The sequence below is a fragment of the Orcinus orca genome, chromosome 10, assembly GCF_937001465.1.
Source record: "Orcinus orca chromosome 10, mOrcOrc1.1, whole genome shotgun sequence".
NCBI classification, from domain to species: domain Eukaryota; kingdom Metazoa; phylum Chordata; class Mammalia; order Artiodactyla; family Delphinidae; genus Orcinus; species Orcinus orca.
In genome coordinates this window covers 89,431,991-89,456,858 of record NC_064568.1, presented here as the reverse complement: position 1 = coordinate 89,456,858, position 24,868 = coordinate 89,431,991, and the positions used below count along the sequence as shown (strand labels likewise).

At 38.2% G+C, this 24,868-nt stretch overlaps 1 protein-coding gene across 6 annotated transcripts in view; it reads left to right on the top strand.

The window, feature by feature from the left end:
• Positions 1–24,868, top strand: part of CDKAL1 (CDK5 regulatory subunit associated protein 1 like 1) — a 654,793-nt gene that overhangs the window by 480,875 nt on the left and 149,050 nt on the right. The gene's annotated exons all lie outside the window — the stretch shown is intronic.

Genomic DNA, 24,868 nt, shown 5'->3' with positions numbered 1-24,868 from the left:
TTTTATATCTAAATTACAATTTCTATTGACGTATAATTTGCATTCAGCAAAATTACCTCTTTCCAGCATATAGTTCTTTGAATTTTGATGAAAGCGTTCACTAGTGTAACTGGTCCCACAATCAAGATACAGAATGGTTCCATCAGGCCCCCCTGCCAAACTCCCTTTTACTTTTTTTGTAGTTGTCTACTCTCTCCATCCCCAGCTCCTTAACAACTACTGTTCTATTGTCCTTATAGTCTAATTCATTCTTTTTTAAACTTCTTTAATAAAAAAAGTTTTTAAACTTCAAAATACCTGCAGAAAAGTGTACAGCTGTATGTTTTCATAAAGTGAATACTTCCATGTAACCCTCAGTCTGATCAAGAAATAGGACATTAGCAGTACCCCAGAGGTCCCCATCATGCCTTTCTCTTTACTATCCTCTCCTATTTCCCAACAGAAACCACTATCCCTCATTCTGACATATTAGTTTGACCTGTTTTTAAACTTCACATAAATGAAAGAATTCATCAGTGTTTGAATGTTGGGTTTTTAAGTTTAACATTGTGTTGGTGAGAGTAGTCTGTTTTTGCTAGTAGCTGTATCTCATTCATTTTCTTTGCTATATAGTATTCCATTATGCAAATCACAATTTGTCCATCCTAATGTGAAAGAAGAATTGGGTCTTTTCAACATTCCATTGTTAGTATTGCAACTAATACAGCTGTCAGCTTTCCTGCTTGTATCTTTTATTTGACTCGTGTATGTAAACATTTCTGCTGGGTGTTTAGCTAGGAGTGTAATTGCTGGATCATAGGAAATACAATTACTCTGCTCTACTAGATGCTGCCCAATAGTCTTCCCAACTAGTTGAATTTAGAGTTCCAGCGGCAGTATATCTAAAAATGCTAGTGACTCTGTATTCTTGCCAGCAGTTGGCAGTGTGTTTTTATTAGTAACCATTCTGATGGGAATGTAATGTAATCTTTTTTTGGGGGGGGGCTATGTTGGGTCTTTGTTGCCACACATGGGCTTTCTCTACTTGGGGCGAGCGGGACCTACTCTTCGTTGTGGTGCGTGTGCTTCTCATTGCGGTGGTTTCTCTTGTTGCGGAGCATGGGCTCTAGGCACGTGGGCTTCAGTAGTTGTGGCACAAGGGCTCAGTAGTTGTGGTGCACGGGCTTAGTTGCTCCGCGGCATGTGGGATCTTCCCAGACCAGGGATTGAACCCGTGTCCCCTGCATAGGCAGGTGGATTCTTAACCACTGCGCCACCAGGGAAATCCTGTAATGTAATCTAATTGTGGTTTTTATATCTCCCTGTCAGCTATTGATACTGAATACCTTTTATATGTTTATTGGAGATCTGGATACACTTTTTCATGAAGTGCCTGTTCACACCTTTGCCTCTTTAATCTCTTGGCTTACCTGTCTTGTTTGTTTCCTCCCCCGTTCCTTCCTCTGATTTATAGGAATTATTTGTGTTTTCTGAATAGAAGTCCATTGTTGGTCATGGTAATCTAAGTACCTTCCATTCTATAACCAGTCTTTGCACTCTTTTAATGGTGCCTTTTGAAGAGCATTCTTAATTTTATGTAGAATTTATCAATATTTTTCTTCTTGTTTTAGTGTTTTTTTGGGTCCTGTTTAAGATTACCTTCCCCACATTGTCATGAAGATACCCTCCCCGCAAAAGGTACTCTTAGATTTTATGATTTTGCCTTTTACTTGTAGATCTTTAATCCAGCTGGAATTTATTTTTGTTTAGATTATGAGGTACGGAGGTCAAGACTGTTTTAAAAATATAAGGATATCCATTTGAGTCATCACCACTTATGGAATACCTCATCCTTTACCCACTGCTCTGCCTGGTCACCTTTATCATAAATCAACTGTCTCTACACGTGGGTCTGTTCTGGAACACTATTCTGTTCCTTTGGTCTGTTGATTTCTCCCCAAAATCACAAAGTTAATTACTGTAGCTTTGTAATAAGTCTTGATATTGGCAGTGTAAGTATTCCAAATGTTTTTTCCTTGAAAATTGTCCTGACTATTCTTGATCCTTTGACTTTCTAAATTTGTCAACTTCCACCAAAAAATCCTGCTGGAATTTTAATTGATATTGTATTGATTCTATAGATCATTTGGGGGGAAATTGACATTGTAATAATATCAAGTTTTTCATCTTTGAATAAAATATAGCTCTTAGTTATTTTAATCTTCTTTAATTTCTCTCAATAATGAGTTTTCTGTATATAAGCCTTGCATATCATTTATTATTTTTATCCATATGTGTGTATTCCCTTGATATTATTAATCATTTTTAATTGTTACTACTATTTAGAAATAGAATTGATTTTAACATATTTACCTTTCACCCATCAACTTTGCTGAATTTATTTATTCTAGTAGTTTTTCTATAGGATTTTTTTTTCTTCCAGTTTTTCTGCGTATACAGTTGTATTATCTGAGGATAGTTGCAGTTTTACTTCTTCCTTTTCAATCCTCGTAACTTTTATTTCTTATTGTATTGCCTGGAACTTCCAGTACACTACTGAATAAAATTGGGTAGTTTTCTCTTCTTTCCTAACTCAAGAGTGGAGTTTACAGAATTTCACCATTCAGTATAAAAGTTAACTGTAGTTTGGGGATTAGGGAAGTCCCTTTCTAAGTCCTAATTTACCGTGTGTGTGTGTGTGTGTGTGTGTGTGTGTGTGTAAATTAGGTAAATTATGTGTGTGTGCATGCACGCTTTAATCATGAATAGAATTAAACTTTTATCACTTTCTTGTCATCTACTGAAATAATCATATGGTTTGTGGTGTTAAGTCTGTTAATATTGTGAATTCTACTGAATGGCTTTTGAATATTTAAATCAACCTTGCATTCCTGGGATAAACTTCTCTTGGTCATGATGTATTATTTTTGATATATTATTTCAGTCAGTTTGCTCAAATTTTGTGAAGAATTTTTACATCTTTGTTCACGGAAAATTTTGATCTGTAGTTTTCTGGTAATGTCTTCTTAATTTTGGTTTCAGAGTAATGTTGGCCTCATAAAATGAGTTGGGAAGTATTCCTTCCTCTACATTTTGCTGGAAGAGTTTGTATAGTATTTCTATTATTTTCCCTTAAATATACCTAGAATTACCTAATGTATTAAGTGGAATTGTAAGATGGCCCCAGAAACTCCCTCATCCCTTCCCCCCTCATTAGGGTACATACTCTATGTAATCCCTGGGACTGTTAATTTGATATTTGCTCTACCCTTTGGTTTCTTGGTTCTGCCCTCTGAGTCATTTTTCCTTGTTCATGAAAGCAGTTTCTCAAAAACGTTGTGGCCCTTCCCTGTATTTCGCTGGAGTTTATTCCGTTAGACAAAAATCACATCAACAGATCTTTATGATATGATGCCTTCTCTACCTTAGCCCCCTGCTGAGTACTTTTCTTTGTATTTTTCCTCCTTGGAATTCCTGGAGCTTCTTTACTCTGCCCTGACCTCTTTCATCAGCTTTGGAAAATGTCAGCCATTCTCTCTCCAGGTATTTCTTTTGTTCCATTCTCTCTTTCTCTTCTCTTCTAGAATTTCAGTTATACATGTTATGATATCCAGTGTCTAATTTATCCTTTTCTATATTTTTCCTTCTTTGTTCTCTTTCTGTTTCTGGATGTTCTCTCCTCACCTCTTTTCTAGTTTCTTGCTATTCACAGTAGTGAACAGCAAGGTGAACAGCAACAGTAGCATGTGTGGTCCCTAGAGAAGCAGCACTGCTGTCCACCCATGGGGCTGCTGGAAATGCAGGCTCTCAGGCCCCACCCCATCCCAGACCTTCTCAGTCATTCTTCGTCTCCACATGATTTGTCTGTACATTAAAATTTATGAAGTGCTATTCTAGTTTACTAATCCTTTATTCATCTGTTTTTAATCTGCCATCAAACCCATAAATGGAATTTCTCATTTTAATTTTTTTACTTCTAGAATTACAATTTGATTCTTTTTTTTAATAGATTCCAGTGTTCTAGTGAAGTTCCCCATACTTTCCTCTGTATTTTTTGAACATATTTAATCGGTTACCTTAAAGCCCATACTGAATTCTCCAATATCTGGATCTAATGTTGGTTTGTTTGTATTGTCGTTTTTTTCTTGATTTTGATCATTTGTCTTCTCTTTCCATATACCTGATCATTTTTATTATATGACTACCATTGTTTATTTAAAAAAAAAACAACTATAGGGTCTAGACTGTAATGTATCTTCCTCTTGGAGTACTTAATTTTGCTTCTGCTAGACTCCAAGATAAGGACTGATTATTTGAATTGATCTGAGATTGATTTTTCAAACTATTTTTCAGCCTTTCTGAGGATTGGGTTATTTCTGACTTGCCCTTACTTTTTGAAGGCAGGCAGGGGTGTGTTGGTTTTTAACACCTGACATTCAGCAGGTGATTTATAGCTTTTGCTATTTATAGCTTTTGCTGATTTCCATAGTGTAAATACTTCCACTCTTGCCAGTTTCAAATCACCACTGTGATATCATTGAACAGCACATGAAATTGGGAAGAGATGCACATAATCAACTCTGGTGAGCTGGTAAAAAGCCTGAGCCGACATACCAGCCTAGCGGAGCTCTGCAGGATCTCAGCTGAAATCCTGTGCTGGTTAGCAGGGCCTTTCTTTACGGCACGTCTTCCACTCTGATTTTTGACTCTGCAGGATCATGAGAATGCTTCAGGCTCTGCATAGTTTCTCGGCCTCTTAGCTTTTACCTGGCTGCTCAGTCTCCCAGTCACTGCTTACAAATTAATAAATACCCAGAAGGGAAAAGTAGATCCAAATGTTGAGCTTCTCTCCAGGATCTTAGTTCCTCAGGTTCTCACTGCGTTGGTAGCTTTTTGATGTTCAAACAGTACATATTATAAATTTTATTCACCTTTTCTAATTGTTCTTGGCAAGATCATTGGTCTGATACAAGCTGGTTTGCCTTAGCCAGAAGCAGAACTCATTGCATAAGATCAGCTTTCAGATGCTTTTTATTTTGCTCTTTTATCTTTTAAACATAGCCCCTTAGCATCTTCCTTACATTTTTTTTAGCTTCTGTCACCCAATCCTGGCATAGCAGAACCATTTTTTTTTTTAGACTTTATATTTTAGAGCAGTTTTAGGTTCAGAGCAAAATTGAGTAGAAAGTATATGGAGTTCCCATATACTCTGCCACACACACATACAACTTCCCCTGATATCAACATCCCACACCAGAGTGTGGTACGTTGGTTACGTCGATGAACCTGCATTGGGACATCATTATCACCCAAAGTCAGTAGTTTACATTTCAGTCTACATTCTTTGCATTTGTGGAAATGTGTAAAAACATGTATCTACCATTAAAGTATCGTACAGAATAGTTTCCCTTCTCTAAAAATTCTCTGTGCTCTACCTGTTCATCCCTCCCCTACCCCCCAACACCTGGGAACCACTGATTATTTTTACTGTATTCATAATTTTGCCTTTTCCAGAATGTCAGATAGTTGGAATCCTGGAGTGTTGTATCCTTTTCAGATTGGCTTATTTCACTTAGTAATGTGCATTTAAGGTTTCTCTATGTCTTTCTGTGGTTTGATAGCTCATTTCATTTTAAAACAACAGAAATTTATTGTCCAACAGTTCTGAATACTGAAGTCCAGAGGCAGGCTTCCTCTGGACCATGTAGGAAAATCCTTCCTTGCCTCTTCCTAGCTTGGGGTGGTTTGCTGCTAATCTTTTTCCTTTGCTTGTAGCTGCCTTCATTGTCACATGGTATCCCTGTGTGTGTCTGTCTTCACGTGGCTATTTCTTGTAAGGACCCCAGCCATATTAGATTAGGGACCCGCCCTATTCCTCATCTCAACTCATTACATCTGCAGTGACCCTGTTTCCAAATAAGGCTGCATTTTGAGATTATGGGGGTTAGGACTTCAACATATCTTTCATGGCGGGAGATAACAACTCAATCCACACACTTCTCTAAATTTCTGTAATTATGCTCTAGGTAAAAACTAGCCTGGAAGAGTTTCATCTTTATAAAATTCAGAATCTTAAATAAAAGGAATTAAGTATTAATGATGAAACTCTTTGATGACCTGCCATCAAAGAGAGGATATATCATGTGCATTGAATCTCCCTGGTTTTCCTAAATTTATCAAAAATTAACAACTCTCTACCCTAAGGTAAGTACTTTATGAAACTGCTTAGCAACTGGACGTCACTAAAACACTGCTACAAAATAGATATCCATTCTTTCTTACCTAATTTGTTTCCCATTTCCTTGCCTAAAAAATCAACAATGAAGATGGGCTCTAACCCCTTATTGGAAGAAGACCACAATATCAGTTTCTTTCAAACAACACTTTTTATTCTGTCTTTAGAGCTCCTCTTAGTGAAAATATATTGTTTTCTTAGGTATATTTTATTTCCACTAAAATCAACCCCCCCAAATGTTCTTCTCCGATAAATGACATGAATAATTTCAGTATACTTTTCCCTTTCCCATAACTACGTTTACATGAATCCTAGTATTAATGTAAGTAAATCCCAGTGCTTTTCATGCTTTATAGTAGAGCTCTGATAAATGAACTAAATTTTGTGTATTTTTTAATCCTTTAAATCATCAAATGGATAAAAGCACCATACAGTTGAGTTTTGCATTTGCATAGGTGGGAGGGGCAGATTTTTTGCCAATCCTTTATTGCCTGCTGAAAAAAAAGTATAATCCTCTTAAATTGATAATGAAAATAACTTAGGCAATGTATTTTCATGATCGGGATAGACTAAAATTTTTTTCTTAGCTTTTGCAAGCTTATTAATTTATAAGATTTAATAGTGGAATCACTTAAGCTAATTGGGAGTGACCTTAGACTTTTAGATGAAAGGTCAAATTTGCATGTTTACATTTTCTATTTCATTGAGTCTTCCTTGAGTAGTCTTCATTAATCTTAAGTAATTCTATTAGTATTTTAAAATTATGGCTGAGGTTCTTAGTCTGCCTAGAAAAGGTAACTTAAGTTTAAAAAGTCATTTGATTCTTAGCTATCAATTCCAGACTTTGTTTTTAGAAAATTTTGATGAAAAATAATGAAGTTGTAATGAAATCTTTATTTTAAGAGGCCTGTGACTTGAAAAAATAATTTTTAGGTGATGAGAGTAGCTTTGGAATTTTCATATTGGTTTAAAATGTTAAATTGTGATATTAAATCCACCTGCTTGCTTGTCTTACATCTTGGAACTAAGATAATGTCTTTAGATATATATTAGCACAAAAGAATCATAACTCACTTACCTGCAGTTTCGAGAACATGTACCCGAGGGATAACGAGGCCACAGTAGATGCTTCCTGCCTCAGCTCTGAGGAGTGTGGGTGCACGTTTCTGAGGCACCTGGAGGGCCATCCTTGAGATTGATCCAGGCAGCTTTGCTGAAATTGTCCCCAGTAGATTTCCCTGTGAGGGAGTGAATTTTTGGTGGAGGTATTCAAACCAAGGCCAGGTGACTGCTTGGAATAGATGTTGAATAAGAAATGTTCTTGGGCTTCCCTGATGGTGCAGTGGTTGAGAGTCCGCCTGCCGATGCAGGGGACACGGTTTCGTGCCCCGGTCCAGGAAGATCCCACATGCCGCGGAGCGGCTGGGCCCGTGAGCCATGGCCGCTGAGCCTGCGTGTCCGGAGCCTGTGCTCCACAACGGGAGAGGCCACAACAGTGAGAGGCCTGTGTACTGCAAAAAAAAAATGGTTCTTAAATCATATGCGGGTTTAAGAACAATGACATATAATGGCTCTCCCAAATTTAGCTGCCTATAAGTTCTTTAAAAAAGCAAAACAGAGAAATAAAGCAGATAGAAAGAGCTTTGTTACTTTCTCTAAATGTTTTTAAAAGCTTGTTGTTTCTGAGTATGATTTAAAGTTTAACAACGCAGTATTTTAGAGACTATCAAGTTGCCTTAATGAAAGGAATTCTGATATTTTTGCCTTACTTGATAGTATAATTACATTATTTACACAGTCTCTGATTTTCAAATTAAAGTTTTTCCTTGGGGGAGAGGTAAAAATATTTTCAAGAGTTTTTAAACTCTAGATTGTCCATTATACTTTATTCTAAATTGATTTCCAAACACATGTCGAGGGATGCCCCTTTTCTCAAGATTATTTTTGTTTTGACTTCTCTTTTCAAAAGGAATATTTTGGGATTCTTACACGATTGTATTCGATTCTTCCAGTGAGTCTTTTTTTTAAATTTATTTTATTTTTATTTGTTTTTGGCTGCATTGGGTCTTTGTTGCTGCGTGTGGGCTTTCTCTAGTTGCGCTGAGCGGGGGCTGCTCTTCATTGAGGTGCATGGGTTTCTCATTGTGGTGGCTTCTCTTGTTCCAGAGCACAGGCTCTAGGTGCGCAGGCTCAGTAGCTGTGGCTAGCGGGCTGTAGAGCGCAGGCTCAGTAGTTGTGGCTTGCGGGCTGTAGAGTTCAGGCTCAGTAGTTGTGACTCATAGGCTTAGTTGCTCTGTGGCACGTGGGATCTTCCCGGACCAGGGCTCGAACGCATGTCCCCTGCATTGGCAGTTGGATTCTTAACCACTGTGCCACCAGGGAAGCCCTCCAGTGGGTCTTTTAAGTTTCTTTTTTCTGGACATATCATTTCTCTTTTAATTTCCTCTTTTGGTAGAGTGTTTAGCCTGACCATAGTTTTGTTTTTAATAGATTTCAGCAGATCACTTAACAGAGTCTTTTATGATGACTGTAGTAACATTAGGAAGTATGAGCTAGATTATAATCCAGAGAGGTGGTTGGGAACAGCCTACCTACTTCATGTGAGTTTTTATACAGATGGTATTCGTTTAACAAATGGAGAATTGAATTGAATGATCTCTAAGGCCCCTTGAAACTCTTAATAATCTTTGATTCTCTATCATTTGGTTTTAAGGCCACCTTTCAAACCATGTTTAGAAATTTTAGGTGCTTTATTTTTCTAGATCATTGGCCTAAATATGTTTTTGGCATTTCCCTATTCTTTCACCTTTTACTTTACTGTGAATCCAATGACTTTTTGTTTGGGTAATCAATAAATTGAATGACTTCTTCTTGAATGTGAACTAGGAATGTTAAACATAATAATTAAATTAGTTGATTGTATGGCTCAAAACGGCGGCAATGAGACCAGCTGTGGTAGAGAGAATAATTGGCCCCCAAAGATGTCCACACCCTAATCCCCAAACCTGTGAATATGTTACCTTACAGAGTAAAAAGGACTTTGAAGATGTGATTAAGTTAAAGCATTTGAAATGGAGAAATTATTGTGGATTATCTGGGTGGGATCAGTGTAATCACAAGGGTTTTTGTAAGAGGAAGGCAGGAATGTTAAAGTTAGAGGGGGGGAGATGTAAGGCCAGAAGCAGAGATCGGAATAATATGCTTTGAAGTTCAAGGACAGGCCCATGAGCTAAAAAATGCACACGTCCTCTGGAAACTGGAAAAGGTCAGGAACAGATTCTCCCTTAGACACTCCAGAAAGAACACAGCACTGCCAGCACTTTGATTTTAGCCCATGAGACCCATTTTAGGCTTCTCACTCCCAAAACTAGGAAAGAGGTAGCACTAGTGAGACCACTATTTATTTTTACTGCCACAGGTGGATTTTCTGTTTTTCTTTTTTGTTTCGTTTTGTTTTGTTTTTGAAAAGCTTGCTCCTGATTCCTCTCAGCCTAAATCATTCTTCAGAAAATCCCAACCTTCTCTCAGTGTATGCTCACCGCTCCCCCTAATTTTCTGCCCTCTGACCTCTTGCCTACCTGCCTGCCACAGAGAACTGCCTAACTTTTTATTAAGTCCTGATGTGACATTAACAAACTGAATTCCATTATCACATAAATCAGCTTTCATGTAGTCAGACCCACAGGACTAGACACGTGTAGACTGTAACTCCAGGATGGAGCCATGTTATGTTCAGGATGGTAAAGATAGGAAAAGCACAGATTTTTGTTGATACCTGAAACCCTTTCTTATGACTCTTCTGTTAAATACAAGCCATTGTAAGAAAAAAACAGGGATGGCTATACTTTGGAACCATGGGTTTGTCTTGGGAATCCTAGTATTTCAAGTTTTCTAAAATAACCCAACTTTAGGACAATGAAGAGTCAGATATGATTTGAGAGCCTTGAGTTCAGTGATAGCAGTCTGAATTTGTACTTCATCGTGACCTTATAGAAAATCTTTTTTTTTAACTTCTGTAGAAAAGAAATGCACTTAACTTGTTTCTTATGATATTTTAATTTCTTGCTTTCATTTTGGCATTTATTTTTATCCTGCTTCTTTTATGAATTTATAATCACCAAAACAGTGGGAAGATATGTGGGTGTAAGTTTGTCTCTCAGAAGCTGAATGGTGGTGGGTATTAGGGTTGAGAAGGACTGAGTGAATTTATATTAAATAAAGGAATATAAATTCTATCCTTTGCAAAGTCATCTTTATTATATTTTAGTCTGACTTTTTCAGTGATGATTACATGCTTTGATTTATATAAGTTTCAGAAAAGTTAGAAGGATCTACATAATTCTTTTACGCCTTTTATATGAACTTGATTTATTAAAGTTGTAATATTCAATTTGAACTCACTTTTTATTACCTTAATAACAAGTTTAGAACTGAGTAGACTTTGGAGTAACTTCTAAAGATAAAGAACCTTATGATCTATCTTATTTCTTGACCTTATTTTTTACTGTGATAACTATGGTTCATTAATAACTCCATATTTATAACCTTCCAAGGGATTTATAAGTGTAGTTCCAAGTATTAGAGCTAATGTTAAATGTGTATTTAGGTCAACAGAATATATTTGGTAATTTAATATGACACACTTTTCTAACTCCTGCCTCTTAGAATCATGTTTATTTCATAATTAAGGACTAACAAATCAAATATAACCAGATAAGCATTCAAATGGATAAAACTGTACTCTACTAATTACGTTCTGAGATCATATAATCTATGATGAATGTCCTGATTGTTTGTTTTTGCTACTCATAATAAAGCACCTTTATAGAAGTGATATATAAGATTCAAAGGGCAGGGAAAAGAAACTTCCATTGTTTGAATGTAACACATGCCAGAATCGTATAGTCTGTGCCTTTCGTGTACTTTGTCCTGTGGTATTCTTCCAACAATATTTTCAGGTATCTGGTATTATTTTTTACTTTACAGATGAGTTAGCTGAGGCTCAGAGAAGTTAAGTAAACTCGCTAAGTAACTACTAAGTGAAACGTTGGAGACTTAGTCTCCATTCTTTGACTCTTTGCTCCATGCTCTTTTTATTTTTTTAATAATTAATTTTTATTGGACTATAGTTGCTTTACAATGTTGTATTAGTTTCTACTGTACAGCAGAGTGAATCAGCTATACATATACATATACCGCCTCTTTTTTGCATTTCCTTCCCATTTAGGTCACCACAGAAACGGAGTAGAGTTCCCTGAGCTATACAGTAGGTTCTCATTAGTTATCTATTTTATACATAGTAAACAGTAAAATAAGTATTTATGCCAGAAATTCAAAATAATTTTAGAACATTTCGACCAAAAAAGTGTTGGTTTCCAAAGTTGTTTTCTGTCATAGCAATGATTTTTTTTTATTTATAGGCCCTAGAAATTTATTTCCTAAAAATGATTTTAAACTTTACAGAAAAGTTGTAAGATTATATCTCCAGTATACCCTTTACCAAGATTTATCAGTGTTTTTAACATTTTGCTGAATTTGCTTTCTTTCAAGCAACAGACAGAGACTTAGACATAGATTTTTCCCCTGAACAATTTCAGAGTAGATTACAGACAGACATCATGCCCCTTTACCCCTTAATATTTAGTGTGTGTTTCCCCAAAACAAGGATCTTATATATAATCACAATATTGTTATCATATTCAGGAAATTTAGCACTGGTACTGTACTTTCCCTAATCTACAGTTCAGATTCCAATTTTGTCAAGAATCCCAACAGTGTCCTTCATAGCTGTCATTTTTCTGATACGGGACTCAATTCAGAATCTTATATTTAATCTCTTTAGTCCTCTTTAATCAAGACAGTTCCTCGGATTTTCTTTCTTTTTTTTTTTCTTATTTATTTAGTATTTGACCATATTGTCTATACTTGAAAAGCCTCTGGAAAAGAAAAGAGTTAAATATCAATTGGAATTAATCCTGAAATTAAAAAAAAAAACCTCACCAAAAGTCCCCATAATAGGCAGAATAATGACCCCTCAAAGATGTTCACTTCCTTTTTTTTTAATTTTATTTATTTTTTTATATAGCAGTTTCTTATTAGATTTTCTTTATATGTCATGACATATTGACAGTTTTTGAGAGTACTGGCCAGTTATTTTATGGAATGCCCCTCAATTGGGGTTTGAATTTTTCTCGTGATTAAATTCATGTTATATATTTGGCCCTGTTAAACTAAATAAATGATGTTATGTTCTTCTCAGAATGTCACATCTGGAGACACATTATGTCTTTTTGCCCCTTATTGGTGATGTTAATTTCGATCATGTGGTTAAGGTGGTGTCTGGTTTCTTCACTGTGTACTTATCTATTTTTAGCATAAGAATGTTTACTCTCAAGTATTTAATAGGATCAAAGATAGGAAGAAAAAAACAGGCCTTGAAAACTCAAAAATCTTAGTGGTTTAATTCCCACTTTCAATTTTATGATAGCTTGGACGCTACAGTTACGTATTCTAAAGGGGTCTTCTCTGGTGGCACAGTGGTTAAGAATCCACCTGCCAATGCAGGGGACACGGGTTCAAGCTCTGGTCCGGGAAGATCCCATATGCCACAGAGCAGCTAAGCCCGTGCACCACAACTACTGAGCCTGTGCTCTAGAGCCCACGAGCCACAGCTACTGAGCCTGCGTGCCTAGAGCCCATACTCCGCAACAAGAGAAACCATCGCAGTAAGTCCACACACCACAACGAAGAGTAGCCCCCGCTCACCGCAACTAGAGAAAACGCCCGCAGACAACAACGAAGACCCAACGCAGCCAAAAATTAATTAATTAATTATTGTAAAATTGGGAAATATTTCTAAAAAAATAAAAGATTTTTCATTTCTTAGTTTAAATCTATTCTAAATCTTTTGATTTTTTTCTATCAGTTTTTAATCCTTAGGCTACAATAGTTTTAAACAAGATACTTTATTTTTTCCCTTTTTTTTATTGAAGTATAGTTGATTTATAATGTTTTAGGTGTACAATGAAGTGATTCAATTTTATGTGTATGTGTATGTATTCTTTCTCAGATTATTTTCCATTATAGGTTATCACAAGATATTGAATACAGTTCCCTGTGCTATACAGTACATTTTTGTTATTCATGTATTTTATGTATAGTAGTATGTGTTTGTTAATCCCAAATTACTAATTTATCCCTCCCCCCAAACAAGACACTTTATTTTTTTAATTTTTTTAAACTTTTTATTTTATATTGGAGTATCGTTGATTAACAATGTTGTGTTAGTTTCAAGTGTACTGCAAAGTGATTCAGTTATATGTGTATCTGTTCTTTTTCAAATTCTTTTCCCATTTAGGTTGTTACTTAATATTGAGTATAGAGTTCCCTGTGCTATACAGTAGGTCCTTAAACAAGATACTTTAAATTGAGTGTGCAGTGACAGAGAGGGGAAACTAAAATTGGAAAGGCAGAAAATTTGTTTCATTGAAGTGCCTGTATATTTACACAGCAATTAAGTACATGTAGAACTTTCATTCTCAAAAACTGTGCAGATCAGAAACTTGTGTGGATCAAGAGGAGCTAGGGAAATTCATGGGTGAAATATCTTTAACACTTAGGGGGAATTCACAGGTCATGAGTGACATATTTCTCCTGAAATGCTATGAGATTCACCACTCTATCGGGATGTTACTCAGTGTCAAAGTCATACCGTGGGAGTCAGAAATACTTTCCATGTACCTTGTATTCCTTTACTGTCTTTCCTCTGGACCTTCGTTATCTGTGAAGTCAAAAAGTGTCCTCTCAAACTACTTTCTGGGTGATTTGAACTTGTTATTTTAGGACAAACAAATGTGGAGGAAGAATCCTATATGTAAATTCCAGTTGGTGGGATTAAGTTATGCTTGATTCTACTTGGAATCAAGCCCAGAAACATATGAGTGAAATCACTGGGGACATTACAGAGTTAATGCCAAGATCCAGTAATTGATGGATCTCTTCCCAACTAATTTGATATTAAATCTTAGAGAGCCCAGGAGCCCCAAGACCCCCAGGGAGCAGCCCTTTTGGTTCATTTTATGCTATTAAAATGAAAATCAGTGAGTTCTTCAAAGGTCTAGAAAGGTTATCCAAATGGATAATTTGTCAGGTACCTGAAATCCTATTCCATTAGAGAACCTAAAGACCACTGTGAAGTAGTTTAATTTGATTTATCTTCTGTTAGCAGCCAGAGTTAACAGGGACAGATTGGAAGTTGAAAGAGGGCTCTCTGCCGGCACCTCTCATCAGTGTGATGTAACCACAGCAGGCATAGTGCCCATGATGACCAAAAACATGGCTCTGGGGAGTAATTTAAGTCTCTCGATCACTTTGGCAATCAGATCTGGTATTTTAAAAATTATAGTTAAAGCTACAGGTAGGATAACTTTACTTAATCTATCTGGTATCAGATAAGCTTCTATATGCCAGGAGCTGGGCTGGGTGCTACACGAGGTATCAAGATGATTCCTAGGCATTCCTTATTCTGAAATAGCATAATCCAGAAAGAAGAGAAAGATGGTGTAAATGGCAGTACACTACAGAGCAGTGTGTCTTCACTGCTGTAAGAGTGATACAGAAGGCTGTTAACACTTAGAGGCTTGTGAGTGTGATGATCAAGGTCACTGTCAGAAACTTTTAAGCTGAGGTTTTTGCTATATGAAAGATACTAGAAGTAAGGGACAAGATGTTTCTAGAAAATGATGAGTTAGATGAGTTTAGTTCTTCTAAAATGCAGGGTTTATAGTAAATCATGAGAAGGACCTTTTAGAAGATGGATTGGGGCCAGTCAAGGGAATTCTGACTCTGTAATCACACCTAGACTCACAACCTTAGCCCCTGGGAACCTAGATAACAGTCACAAGCTGAGCCAGCAGAAGTACATCATCTGGGACTTCCGTGGCGGTCCAGTGGGTAGGACTTGGCACTTCCACTGCGTGGCCCAGGTTCGATCCCTGGTTGGGGAACTTAGATCCTGCAAGCTGCACAGAGTGGCCAGGAAAAAAAGGAAGTTCATCATCTGTAGTTAGTAGGCAACATCTGCTGTTTGGATGTTTTTGAGCAGAGGAGTGATGCAATTTCAGCAATACTGTAAGAAGATGAAATTAGGAAGAATATGCAGGATGCATCCAAGTGGAGAAAGGCTGCAGGCAGGAAGTGAGAGTGTAAGGAAATAGTGTTGCCGTGAGGTGACGGTGGTGGATTTAGGAGTAGACAGAAAAGAATGAACAAGAGAGACTTTACAGGAAGAATCTCTATGGCTTGTAAGCTAGAGGATGCTGGCAGCTTACACCTTGTATAATGTTCACCATGTACCAAGCACATTTTTGATGCTTTATGTGTATCGATGCATTTAATCTTCCCAACAACCCTGGGTAGCGACTGTTCTTATCCCCATTTTACATTTGAGGAAACTGAGGCACAAAGGGTATAAGTAACTCACTCAAAGTCACACAGATAGTGGTAGAGTTAGGATTTAACACCAGGCATTCTGGCTCTGTACTCTGCTTCCTAGCCATGCTATCAATAATAAATTATAGTGGCAAGGGAGAAAGAAAAGCAGTGCCTAAAATAAAGCTCTGACTTAATTAAAATACAGAATTCTCAATTTCTATTTTAAATGTATAGAATTTTAGAGCCAAATTTTTACTCATTTAAAGGCAAAATGCTTTAACCAGCGTGACAACCTTGAAGATGTAGGAATCTGTGCTCTGAGCCTTCACATGGTAAAATTATTTACCCAGTGTTTCACCCATGGAATAGATAATAGGGCCCAAATGGGTCAATGGACAGCAGCCATAGGCAGACCGCAGTGCTGCTCTAGCTATCGTAAGGCGTGTCTGTAAGTGTTCAGGGTCAGAATCTGGCATTGAATCCCAGGCACCTCCCTTTGCCTTCCCAACAGTTGCCATGTTTTCTTTCACCCCCAGACCAGCTTCAGGTAAGACCCAGGGTTTAAACCCTTCATCGCTATGCCCAAACTCCTTTTTCACTTTGACTTTTTTGCTGATGTCTGTTGAAAACAGAAAAACAGAATGAAAACTTGGAGGAAGTTTACAAAGGTTAAAAAATACCATAGTCTCTCATTTTTAATTCTTAACTATCTTACTAGATCTAGATGTCGTTGTCCTAAACAAATATTTTTCAGGAAAGATTTATGTGTCTATCACTGATTAGGATGGTGTCCTGAATCTCTGTGGCCTACTGACTCTCTTGCTTATGAATTAGTAAGGTGTTACTTAACTTGACCATTATCTGTCCACTTATCCTTCCATAGGTCTTGTGGATTCTTTCTCTTCAGCACTTAAGCCTGACAAAACAATGAGTAGCATAAACAGCATGAAACTGTGGGCAATTTATGTGCTCAGTCTATCAAAGACTGAGCAAGTGATGCCAGACATCTTTGGAAATAGGATGAGATGGGGAAAACGGTTCTTTATTAGAACTCTTCCAAGGAAGAGGGACTGTATGTGGGTTATAACTAAAGCTGTGAGAAGCCACCTGGAATGAGCCTTCAGACTCCCAAAGGATCTGCTTTGAACTGCCTCTTAAAGAGGGAGCGCCTGCTTCACTTCCTGTCTTTTGATTTGCCCAGTGGCGTGAGCAGGCTAAGACACCACTCCCTGTGTTACTGTCTTCCACCCCCTCCCATCTGGTGCTCAGCTGGCCCTCTCAGAACATCAAACATGTCAAGAATATTGGCTTCCATGGACACCAACTGAGTAGTTTATAGGAGATTTTATCTATCTCTAATTCTAGGTCAGTGGTTTTTAACATTTTTTGAGAATCTGATGACACACACACACACACACACACATATATATATATACACGTATATATAATATTTACTACACATATATACATGCATATATGTATATACATATGCATTCTTCCCAGAAAAAAGCCAGTTTTCCCAAAAAGGTCAATGTTTTTGGAGTATATAAATATCCTAAAGCCATCCATAATAAGGACCAGTGTGCACAGTGATTTGTGTCACCTGAATGGCTTACTACTGTCTCAGTTTACTTCCTGTCCACAGTAGGACATTTCCTCATAGATGGCAGGCACCAACAATGAATGATTGTTGAATGGAATGAAAGATTAAATGTAGACTGACCACATAATTGCTGAAGAAGCTGCATAAAGACACTAACTTTGATAAACAGGTTCATTCATGAGAAAAACATACTTGAACATCTGGTTAGTGAACATGCTTCATATAAACCTAGCAGCGAAAAACAGGTCAAGAACAAAGATAGTACAGCACTTCTAGAATCTGGGCTTACAGAGATCTGAGACAGAACGAAAAAGAGACCATTGTAAGATTTGTACAATATGACCTGAAACTGGAAAAGAATTCATAGAAGCAGCTTATAAGTAACATTTAAATGTAATTGAAACAACGCACATGCTCTACAGGTTAAATAATTCGTTAGATGTTTTTTGTTGTTATTGTTTTGGGTTTGGGGAGGTATGGGAGTTCTATCAGAATGTAATCATCATTTATAATGAAAAAAGTACTGCCCGATTCCAAACAAACAACTTAAAAACAAAGTTATAGAATATAACTTGTTTAAAAGTTCGGAACTATATACCTTCATCATCTACTAATTTCTGTCATTAATGTTAGGCTCTCCAATACTGTTTTTTTGGGGGGCAACTGAAGCTGTGTTACTAAGAGTCTTGAAAATTAATGATATAAAGCATGTTAAATAATACCTTCTACATTGTGGATCCTGAATTACACACTATGCAGTCTTACAATATATGTGCTTCTGGAAATTAAAATTATAGCATTAACTTTCCTTGACCTTTTAAAATAATGAAACAAGAAAAGGATAAACTGGCCTCTTTATGAGGTCAGTAGGTGGTGAGATGAATGTTCTAAAATTCCCGTACCTTGAGGAGATTCTAGAGGAATCTGAAGTTGTGCTGGTGTTTCTTGGCCTGGGTTAGTCCATCATAGGCTTCAGAGGGTCTGGAAACCAGCTGAAGTTGTGTGGAGCAGTGGAAGAGTCTATAAGTATTTTTTTTTCCCTGGAGGAGGAATTCATTGGTTTTCGTTAGATTCTTTTTCTTTTTAATAAATTTATTTTATTTATTTATTTTTGGCTGTGTTGGGTCTTCGTTGCTGGGTACGGGCTTTCTCTAGTTGTGGAGAGCGGGAGCTACTCTTTGTTGCGGTGTGCAGGCTTCTCACTGCAGTGGCTTCTCTTATAGCGGAGCACGGGCTCTAGGTGCGCGGGCTTCGGTATTTGTGGCGCGCGGGCTTCAGTATTTGTGGCTTGCGGGCTCAGAATTGTGGCTCATGAGCTGTACAGTGCAGGCTCAGTAGTTGTGGCGCATGGGCTTAGTTGCTCCGCGGCATGTGGGATCATCCTGGACCAGGGATCGAACCTGTGTCCCCTGCATTGGCAGGTGGATTCTTAACCACTGCGCCACAAGGGAAGTCCCCATTAGATTCTTAAAGGGATCCTATTCCACAAAAGGTGAAGAACCAATCATCTGTTAATATCTCAGTTTAAGAAAACATTTTAATATAGGTATTTTTTTAATAACCTGTGTTTAAAAAAATTCAGCTGAGTAAAATTTAAGTATCTTGTTGGCTTTATTCAGTAATTCATGAATTGGGCAGCATCCAGTCTAGCAGATTGAGAGGTGGTCTGAGGAGCTTACAATATGAAGGACTTTAATAGGCAGAAGAGAGCAGGACAAGGAAGTTTTACTGGGCAAAAAAGCAGATTGGTTATTGCAAGGTTACTTTCCTTACAACGGATGGCAGGGGCCTATCAGGCAGATGACCTCACTAATTCTGATCAGGTGATTTCTGATTCACTGGTTCAATATTCCATTTCTGGAAGAGCTGAAACTATAAATAAGTCTTGGTTTGCTGACATGAGGCTTAGCACAGACTACTCCATTTTGGGCCTGTTGCCTTGTTTTTAACACCTGTTTAATTGTTAAAATTATCAATGCTTAGTAATCTTTTAATCTTGAAGACCTGGAAAGCGAACAGTTTAAAAGATTAAACAAAAATATTATTTAAAAATAAACTTCTGGGGCTTCCCTGGTGGCCCAACAGTGGTTGAGAGCCCGCCTGCCGATGCAGGGGATGCGGGTTCGTGCCCCGGTCCAGGAAGATCCCACATGCCGCGGAGCGGCTGGGCCCCTGAGCCATGGCCGCTGAGCCTGTGCGTCCGGAGCCTGTGCTCCGCAATGGGAGAGGCCACAACAGTGAGAGGCCCGTGTACCGCAAAAAAAATAAATAAATAAAATAAATAAATAAATAAACTTCTGTTTTCTGGTTTTTAGAAAAGATAACATTCCCGTGCCTTAAAAACTGTGCTTTCAGGCCCAGTCTTCCGTGGTAGACCCCATGTCAAGCACTCAGGTCTGATATAAGGGACCCAAGTAACCAGACATAAGGACTTGAAACTTAATAGTCTCCCATATATATATTTTTAACATCTTTTTTGGAGTATAATTGCTTTACCATGGTGTGTTAGTTTCTGCTTTATAACAAAGTGAATCAGCTATACATATACATATATCCCCATATCTCTTCCCTCTTGTGTCTCCCTCCCTCCCACCCTCCCTTATCCCACCCCTCTAGGTGGTCACAGAGTCTCCAGTATTTTTTAAGTGTGGGATTGAAGGGCTTTGCCAGCCCTAACTTGTAATCACGAGGACTGCCTTTATGATCTTTTTCTCTCAATTCACTCAGCACTGTATGTATTAGGTTCCTATGTGCCTGACACTGCAGTGATGCACAGTGTGGCCAGGATGCTCCTCTCACGGTGCACAGGGAGGAGAACAGCAAACAAAAGTTGGCAAAATACCAGAGCGTATGTAGCAAATTAAAATAGATTAATAGAGTCAGTAATGGCTGAATGGGTCCTTTGTGATCCAAAGGCCACAAAGTTATCGCCTCTGTGGAAGTGATAAATGAATGCAGATCAGAATAGGCAGTCAGCCTTGTCAGGATTCTAGGAAAGAAGACTGTAGGCAGAGGGAATAGCTCACCCAATAGCCTTTGAAAGGGATGGCGTGGGAAACAAAGAGGAGAGCGATGTGGCTGGAGTATCGTGGTGAGGCGGAAACTTGTAGGAAATGGAGTAGGTGAGGTGGCCAAGGGTCAGATCATGTCAAACTTGATAAGCCAGGGTAAGGGATGTGAAGCAGGAGAAGCCATAAATGTAATACTAATTCTGTAAAGTAAGATTTGAGGATACTGGAATTCTTTGCTTTTGAACAGAGATACAACCAGCTGAAATTGAAATTTCTACGTGAATTGAAGTAATGGTTAGAAAACAGTAGCTAACATTGTTTTCCGATGTTGCTGTACACCGTGCCAGTGTGAAAGTCATCATCGCTCTTTGACTTTATGGAGATATATATCTAGTCATTTATGAAGAAAATTTATGAGGGTCTCATATATTTGTAACTATAGCTACACAGACATTTGTTACACTTTAGCTTGTGATAAGATAATAAATACAAGTGATATGATTGAACTGTCCCAGTTACATTAATTGGAAGACTCATTAAGAAGTTCGCAAGCTGATAATAGGAGCTATCATTTATTGAGGGATTACTATATGCAGACGCTGTACCAAGCGTTTTATTGACTTACCTTTATGGCTGTCCTACAAGGAATGGTATGTATATTAAGAGTATAGGTTAAGACTGTCTGTAAGTGCCAGCTAGACCAAAAGGGTAATAAGCACAACTGTAACACCTTTGATTGTTTTTTTATAACCAGAACACACAGTTTCTTCTCTCTTTGAGCACAGTCTTCAGAGAACACAGAATCTGTTGTGTTTGGAACAGCAGAGAGTTGTGGCATGCAATTTTCAAATGCCCTTTGCCAGTAGAGACTGACCTTATGCATTATGGCATTTATTTACTCATGCACAGCCTCTAGAACAAAAGAATACTACTAGTGTATCTATTAAAGAAACATAAACAGGGACTTCCTGGTGGCGCAGTGGTTAAGAATCCGCCTGCCAATGCAGGGGGCATGGGTTTGATCCCTGCTCCAGGAAGATCCCACATGTTATGGAGCAACTAAGCCCGTGAGCCACAACTACTGAGCCTGCGCTCTTGAGCCCGTGTGCCACAACTACTGAGCCCGCGCACATAGAGCCCATGCTCCACAACAAGAGAAGCCACTGTAATGAGAAGCCCGTGCACCACAACAAAGAGTAGCCCCCGCTTGCCGCAACTAGAGAAAGCCCGCACACGGCAATAAGGACCCAACACAGCCAAAAATAAATAAATTAATTAAATAAATTCATTAAAAAAAGAAAAGATACACAAACAGAATACATACAAATCAGGTGAAGTGTGTACAGAACGTGTGTATTTCGAATAGCTATTGTGTCACTGAAATTGCCAGGCACAAATTTAGTCTTGCCATTTTGTTCACACACTGGGGAAAAATTAGTTTGTTAAATGTTTCGTGTAACTGTACTTGTTTTACCAAGCTGGAAAGTTGGAGATTTTTAATTCTAGTTTTCATACCTGAATATCAGCCTATTTTTTTCATATGGTATGCGTAGTATCTCACGACTGGAGTTTGCTTTGTTTTATAGTATCTGTACTCCTTGTATTCTTCAAGCACTATTTTGAAAACAGCTGATGTATTTCTCCATTAAAAACACAATAAAAATAAACAAGAAAAACGCAAAAAAAAATTTCTAGCATTATCTAAAACTTCTTCACTTTTATACAGTGGATTCTAATGTTAGATTATCATTTACTATGTTCTTTACATTGCTTCTTTTGTAAAAGAAGTTTATAAGTTACGTGTATATGTGTACACTAAGTGGTTTAAGGGTGTTTTTTTTAAGAGTACTAAAAATTTTTCAAAGGATAAGTTTGGCTTCAAGTTTGAAAAGAAAGTTCAAGACAGATATAATTTCATACTGTCCCAAATCCTACTAAAACTACAGCGCAGAGATTTTTATTTCAGGCGTTATTACCCTACAAGGATAAAGAAAACAGAAGAAGCAACAGCAAAGTTGCTGTGACAAGGAGATAGACAGTTGACAACTAACCTCACCACCCCAGGGAAACCTAAATACCTACCTGGTGGGGAGGAAAAGCCCAAATCCAAACTGATAAGCAACTTAATGCATACCACAGAATTCTTTTTTTTTTTTTTTTTTTTTTTTGGCCGCACCTCATGGCATGCGGAACTTCCCCAACCAGGGATTGAACCTGTGCCCCCTGCAGTGGAAGCGTGTTGTCTTAACCACTGGACCACCAGTGAAGCCCCACAGAATTCTTAAGTGGCCCAAGAATTGGCTGGCACCTCTGGAAGGGAGAATGAGGCAGGAAGGGAGATGACTAAAAATGAAGAAGATTGTTTGACAACAATTTAAGAAGCAGTTAGATTTCTCTATTTCCTCCCCAAGTAAGGCTTCCAGGTAACATCCCTTCACCTACCCTGACAGAAGACGGGAGGCTTGTTCTCTGAAGGAGATATGTATTAGAGTTCTTTAGAGAAAGAAAGCCAGCAGGATGTGTATGTAGACACACACACACACACACACACACACACACACACACACACATATATGGAGGCTGAGAAGTCCCAAGGTTGGCAGCCAGCATGCTGGAGACCCAGGGGGCCGATAAGTAGTTCCAGTTCAAGTCCAAAGGCTTGAGAACCAAGAGGGCCAACGGTATAAGTTCTAATCTTAAAGCTGACGGATTCAAGACCCAGAAAGAACCGATGTTAAAGTTCAAGTCCAGAGGCTAGGAAAGACCAATGTCCCAGCCCATCCAGTCAGGCAGGAGGAGTTCCCCCTTACTTAGGCTTTTTGTTCTATTTGGTCTTCAGGTGATTGGATAAAGCTCACCCACGTTAAAGGGAGCAGATCTGCCTTACTCAGTCTACCAATTCAAATGTCAGTCTCATCCAGAAAACCCTACAGACACACCCAGAATAATGTTAGCCAAATGTCAGGGCACCCCATGGCCTAGTCAAGTTGACACATAAAATTAACCATCACAGGAAGATGCAAGGTCTCTGGACTGGTGGCCACGGGGCACAGTTGAGGGTAAAGAAGATTCTTTCAGTATATGGACATCACATGTCCCTTTGTTCATTTAGCAGATAGAATGCTGGCAGTCATACATGCCTCTACCTTCCCAGCAAGAGTTTGGAAGAGTTTCTTTGGGAAACCTGACCAGTCCAAGACTTAAAAGATGTTGACATCAGAAGTTCCAGAATTAGACAGTCTAGCCAGATCATCCTATAGTACGACATTGACAAGCCCGGGCGTAGGCTCAGAAATTTCAGTCAGCTTTTTAGTCCCTGCATCAGTCTCCTAGGACTGTCGTACTAAATTCCACAGACAGGGTGGCTTTAAACAACAGAAATTTATTTCTCACGGTTCTGGAGTCTGGAAATCCAAGATCAAGGTGAGGGCAGGGTTGGTTTCTGGTAAGACCTCTCGCCCTGGCTTGTAGACGGCCACCTTCTCACTGGGTCCCAACATGTTCTTTTCCCTCTGAGTGCGCAGAGAGAGGGTTTTCTATCTCTTCTTCTTATAGTCCTGTTGGATTAAGGTCCTGTCCTTATGACCTTGTTACCCTTAATTACTTCCTTAAAGGTCCTAGCTCCAAATGCTGTCACATTGAGAGTTAGGGCTTTGTCATATGAATTTGGGGAGAGACACAGTTCAGTTCATTATAGTACTTTACCCTTAAACTTGAATAGGCAATCAAAGATTACCAGACAGCTGAGGAAAGCCATTCACTGACATGAAGAATAGGGCCAAAGCAAACAAACAGAAGTGGGATGAGAGAAAGAAAAAAAAAAAAGACACAGGACTGTGCAGGGAGAATAAAACTTTTTAAAATATCCTTGCTATTCTCAGAGAAATGAGAGAAGGTATTATATTCCTAAAACAAGATCAGGATGCCAAAAATAAAGATTTAGAGAGCAAGAAATATTCTTAGAAATTAAAAGCATGGTAGCAAAATGAAAAAGTCAGTAGAATTAGAAGATAAAGTAGAAGAAACCTCCAGAAAGTAGAACAAAAGGAAACAAGATAGAAAATAGTAGGGGAATAAAAGGAAAATTAGAGGACCAATCCAGAAGGGTCCAACATTCAAATAATAGGAATTCCACAATAAGTGGACAGAGAGGGAAGGAATTGTCAATGAAATAAGTCAAGGATATTTCCTATGACTGTAGGACATGAATTGCCAGACGGAAAGCCATCACACTGAGCCCAGCAGTATGTATGAAAAATAGACTAAGACAAGAGAGGAAATCCAAGTCAAATTCAAAGGATCCGGAATCAGAATGGCTTCAGACTTCTTAGTGGCGCCCAGAAAACAAATGAATGATGCCTTCTCAATTCTGAAGAAAAATGTTTCCCATCCTAGAATTTAATATCTCACCAAAGCATCAATCAGGTTCCAAGATAGCACTTTTTCAGGAGGCTTTTAGAGAATTTGGGGGCATCATCAAAACGAGAGTATGCTGAGAAAAGATATAAGATAAAGGAACAGACAACTCAACACAGATGAGAGGCAAGCAAAATCTCCAGGACAATGGTAAATGAGAGAGCCATGAATCAGAGTTGGAGAGAAACCGGA